The following is a 5,849-nucleotide window of genomic DNA, read 5'->3' on the forward strand; positions in this document are numbered from 1 at the left end:
AGGACCAAGGGCATTAGTAAACTGGACATTGCACTCACATATAACAACAGAGAGAGCACTGAAAAATTTGCAGTCCTGCAAGGGCCAGATCCTGCAAGTAGTCCTATGCAGATGGGTCCTCGTGCTGATAAGAAATCCTGTTTATTTCATGGTGCTCTACAAGATGGGGCATGCGGATCTGGACCCTCAGCTTATCGGAAGATGAAGAAGAGACAACATGCATGTCTAACAGTGTAGTGCAAAGGAAAAAAGATGTTCCAGCATTTCAGTATAACTGTCTCTGCTAATGCCTCATATATCTGGTAATGAACAGTTACAAGGCTCCCCAGGTGCAGATATTTGTTGGCACTGGCTTTCTTTTTTTCCTAATGTGATATAAAAATAGGGAGATACACATAGAATTTAACAGTTATGGTCCCAAATCCATTTTTGTGTAATAGCAAAACTAGATTACACAACCAGATCATATTTGTCACGTATGTTTTGTTATAGTCTATTGCTTAAGACAGGCAATCATTTCAAGGTCTGATATTTTCTTGTGATGTTTGGGCCCATGTTTTTCCATTTCTGTTTCACTACTCATTTATTTGTGTCACAGCATGATCCTACCTCTCCTTGGTCTTTGTGGCAGAGTAGGGGATTTCCATTTCTTTACTAGACACAGTTTGACACGAGGTAATAGCCTTGTTCCTCATTTGATTCCTTTGCAAAGGACTCAGAGTGCTATTTTCCAGGAGGCTGGCTTGTCATACCTCTTGAGCAGCAGATCATGGTTCTTTCAGGCAGAGATTACATTTGTGCTCTGCAGACCTGTCAAACTGGGCTCTGTTGGTCCTCCCTCTGCACTCCCCCGTAACAATCTCACACATTTACCCCTGCACCCTCACAGGACCATTTCACGACCCCACATGCCAGGCAATTTTGCTGTGTACCTGGTGAATAAACTATGAAAATGTGTGTGTGTGTATCTGTCTAGCTGCCTGACTCCTACCCGTTTCACGGCCTAATGCACAGATCTCATGCAGAGGGTTTCTAGGAAACTGAGTGGGCTTAGTCCTGCCCAAAACCCCACAGTTTTAAACACCTCCAGATTCTATAGACAAGATCTCTTCCTCGTCAGGAACAGTCTTGGTGTTTTTCCAACAACTGCCCCCCCCCCCCCCCCCCGCCCCCAGTGACATCATTATTCTGATATTTTGGAAAAAAGTACAGGGCAATGTATCCTAAGACTTGTATGTGTTTTCTGTTTTCCATCCTGATTCTACGAAACTGTTTTGTAAATGAACAAAAGTCAACTATATGTGACCTCAGCTTTCAAATCTTCCACATGCTCGCATAGACACAATAGTGCTCTTACATGCTCAACTGTGCAATTTAAGGGGCCACTATTGAAAATGGGCTTCCCGAGTTCATAGTGCTTTCACTGTCATGAAGGAACTGCTTTGTGAATCCCAGCCAGCACTGAATTGAGTTTTGCATTTAAAGCCGGGGTTTACATTCTTTGTTATGTGTAAAGGATATAGTATATCCTCTGTGAACTTAAAGCATAATAGCAACCTTGGATAAAACCAATTTTACCACAGATAAACTTGCGAGAGGGCTGTTTTACTTGTTTTCTGATAAATACATCACTGAAATGAAATCAGAACAAGGAAATAGTTCCATGTTTAGCCCAAAAGACTAAAGCCACTTTCTCCTGTTTCCGAAGTGCCTAGAGCTCCAGCCCTCCCACTGTCTGAAGGGTCTGTCCCTTGAATATTACATCATATGTATCATAAACTGAATAGCCTCTCCGTTACACTTCTGATAGGCTTGAGGTTTCAGAAGCAGAAACTGCAATGTTGGGAAGCCATGAACGAATTGAGGCAGGCTCCTCACTGGTGTTAACTGTATGGATTTTGAGAGAATTGAATTTCACTCCATACAGCTAACCCATTATTTATGAACCCTTTCCTGTCTGTGCTTAACATCTTAGTTCTCCACTTCACCATTTCCCTGTTGCTTCCTTCCCTGGCCTCTCCACCTTTCCTCCCACTTCCTTTGCCTTCAGACTGCTCCCTTTCTTTTTCTATTATTTTCTCTCAGTAGTTCTACTAAAGCCTTTCCCAATTTGCTGGGAGGGCGGATAAAGCAGGAATCCACCCACGATCCAGCTTGGCTGTGGTTCCCAGAGCTGGACTGACACACAGCCCAGCTCATTGCCTAGGCAGATGGGCAGAAGGAAACCCTCTGGCATCTGCATGCTGGAACCTGAGCACCAGTCTATTTCCAGATAACCGTGGCACGTTCCAGGAGCAATCTGCGCTCAGTAGAAATCACACAGTGTTATTAACTCTGCCACGAGACTGAATGGCACTTCTGAGAGGGCAAAACAAACAAGGTCTTAGCCACAAAGAGCTTAAGATGACAAACTGACTGTCTGAACCTGATCACCTGCTCCCAGATAAAGACAGCAAAGGAAGCGATCTTGTTCTTCCGAAATGTCAAGCACTTGTAGTGCTGACTGAAGTTACACCCATCAGTATGCTCTCTCATCTGTTATCAGACTGCTTTCCCAGGGCCCCTCCATCAGGCCTGGGAAAACAGCATGAGGGGGCAGTTGATGTACTGGTAGTGAGAGATTTGTTCAAGTGTCATTATTAAAATCATAATTAAAACCTTGCTAGTGTATTTTTCAACCCAGTTTTTCTTTCCCAGGCTCAGCTGGGAAAACTGAAGCTAAATTGTTTATGAGTTGGTTTCTTTGTCAATATCAGCATTTCCCAAGCATTTTCATCCAAGCAACAACTAACATTTTGGAGAAAAACATATCACAGGCCCTCGTGCAGCTTTGCCATAGTAATTTATTTTTTTAATCAAGAACTAAGCTGCATTTTGAATATTCATTTACAGATTTGTTTTGCCCAACATTGTTTTCATATTTACTTGATCACATAGTAACATATATGTATGCTTTTCTGAAGTGAAAAAGCATGTTTTGTCATCATTTCACATGCGACCTTCTCATGTCTCTCAGACCCACAGACCACAAGATGGGACGCAGACTTCTAGGGCAAAAGACATGCTCTTCTTAAGATTATCCAATCCATGAACAACAGTTCATGTTCACTGAGATACTCAACTAGGCAGACATAATTTTCCTAAATGCTTTCCTGCCCACCTCCCTCCTTCCTTGTCTTTGAAGTTGCAAGATTACACAAAAGAACTGGCAGTGGTGCCTAAAACCAAAACTCCAGAAGCAACGATTGAATGAACTCTTGGACTCTGCCCAGAAAAATCTCAATTAAGAGAATTCTTTGTAATAATTTTAATATTCAGCATTGAAGGGATACTTTTAAAGCAAAATGAACATACTTAAGATGATAGCCATCTCCACTGCTAAAAACAGGTAAAACTGTATATTACTGAACTGAAAAAATCCCAGAAAATATCCTGTCCATTGTTTGGTTTTTTTCCTTAATTTTCCTAAAATGGAGCTTATACCAAAATCCCAAGGTTTCCAACTGCACATCCTTTGAGAAAGTTTTCAACATTCGTATTTCCTCTGAAATTTGCAGCTGAGCTTTTTCTGTACTTCTTGAACCCTACATGGAAACAAACTTTGTTTCCCACAATCTTTTTAGTAATTTTCACTAAGGGCAAGAAAAATGGGGGCCCCCATTGTACCTGCAGTCCCTTTCCCCTACACATTTAAATATGACAAGAGAGACAAATACAGAGGAACAGTTATCCCCATTTATAAATAGGAAATCGAGGCACGAAGAATGAATGCTGAAGAAGTACTAGAGGTCCGTGGCAGCTCCAGGACATGAGCTAGGAGATCCTGGATCCCAGACAAGTGCCTTACTCACCCAAACATCTATCCTCAAATGTTTTGACACTTCTTGGCATTGTGTTCCATTTCTCTTATAACACAAAGGGAGGAGGCTCAAATGCACTTTTAAAACTCCAGCTGACACTAAAATCCTGAAGCTATTTTTATTCTCATAAGAATTTACAAAGCACCTTTCTCCTTTTTAAAAAAAAGAAAGCTAACAAACATAGCTTCAGGGTTTATTGTTCCTTGAGATGTTCCAATTAAGTAACACTTTATTGGACAGTTAGAGTTCTTCATGATTTTTCTGAGAAAGATGTGGTATGTAGTTCACAGATATCTGCAGAGAAAAGCAGTAACTGCCAGGGGGCAGATGGAAGTGTTGAAAACTTCACTTCTGACAACAGCTAGACGGTCACCCTGCAATTTGTTTCAACACAGCCAGTTGTGTTGCCATAACTTGTTAAACATCTGCTAAAAACATATGGAATCCTCCTGGGGGATGTAAGTTGATGCCATTCATCAAACTATTTCACTGCTTCCCTTCTCCCCAAATGACTCCCTCCAGAGAGCCAACTGACGGAAAGGATTCTGATGTCTCTATGTAGAAAGGGGTCCCTAGCCAGCAAAGTGGTGATAGCTCCCCTTGAACCTGGGAGAAGGTCCTATCCGAGCAAGTTCTTCTGAAGCACATGTAACATAGTTAAAGAGAAAAACAAAACAGCACATCATCAGAACTCCAAATCAGTCATCCCACTGAACACTTAGGTGAAAGGAGGTAGCATGGTGTCCTATGGCAAAACTATTCCCCGTTCTACAGAAGCTGGTTTACATGGGCACTACCAGGTTAGCTGGGAGATTGCTGAAATTGTGACCTTTGGCATGGAAGGACCTAAAGTTTTTCCTGGTATCACATAAAATAGAATTTTATTAAATCCAGAAAGTTCGACTGTCCGCTGTCTAAACACTGGGATAAACCCTCATGGCTGTGTAAAATGACCACAAGAAGGCTGTGAAATGCAACCAGTGTCCATGACTTGGAGAATTATGACTGGCACTCAGTTTGCATGGTATAAAGGTTGCTGGACATCACACATGATCCCAGAATTTTTCATGATCAAATTCATTGCCCTAAGTGGGGTGTAACTTTTAAGATCTGGACCGATCTCCAGTAACAGATGGAGAGGTCATATCCTAAGAAGTCCATGAAGCAATGATTGGATGGTGATGCTACTATAACCTCACTGGGATAGCTGTCGAAAAGTACACAGCTTGCTTTTGTTCCGAGAAGCTTCTCTGTTTTTTCTCAGTTATGCTACTTTCTTTAATAAAAGATAGTACTTCTCTGCAGAACTCTTTTCACTTGTCATTCCCCCCCCTTCCAAGCATACATACAGCCAGGGCAGAAATGAAACTGCACAAAATTTTGCTTCTTCTTCCTCAGTCTCAAGAGTCCTTCTGTGCATGTGTGCCTAAGGCAGCCCTGCTCTTCTGTCAACAAAAGGGAACTTGTAAGTGAATAGAGCATCCATGCTGGATATAGGAGCTGTGAAATTGCTGAATGCTGCACGGTGGGATTGAGGCAGACTTGGTGCTAGGTTAAAATTAGTTATTTTTAAAAGTGTAGTAATAAAATGAATGGTCCTTGTGAACCCTTCACCAGGCACTAATTAATCGCCCTCCCATTTTTACAAGTGAGAGCAAATGAATGCCAGGAATACGCAGTGATTTCCCCACGTGGGCTTAGAATTTAGGGCGTGGATTAGAATTTAGGGCTCCTAACCTGTGATCAAACCACATGATTTCACCTCTGTTAGCTACTTCAGACATGAAGTTTCTTTACCAGAAGATGAAAACCCTTTCACTGACTGAACGCTCATTAGTCGGAACAACTGTTGTACAAATATGGTTAATTTACCACCTAAAAATATGGATTCTTGTAGGCCACTGTGGAACACAGGTTGGAACTATGTGAGTCCCTTATCTGACTGATACCTGCTGTGAATGTTTTAAACAACATTGTGCGTTACTAGCT

The sequence above is a fragment of the Platalea leucorodia genome (assembly GCF_965183815.1).
Source record: "Platalea leucorodia genome assembly, chromosome: 7".
In the NCBI taxonomy this organism is placed as follows: Eukaryota; Metazoa; Chordata; class Aves; order Pelecaniformes; family Threskiornithidae; genus Platalea; species Platalea leucorodia.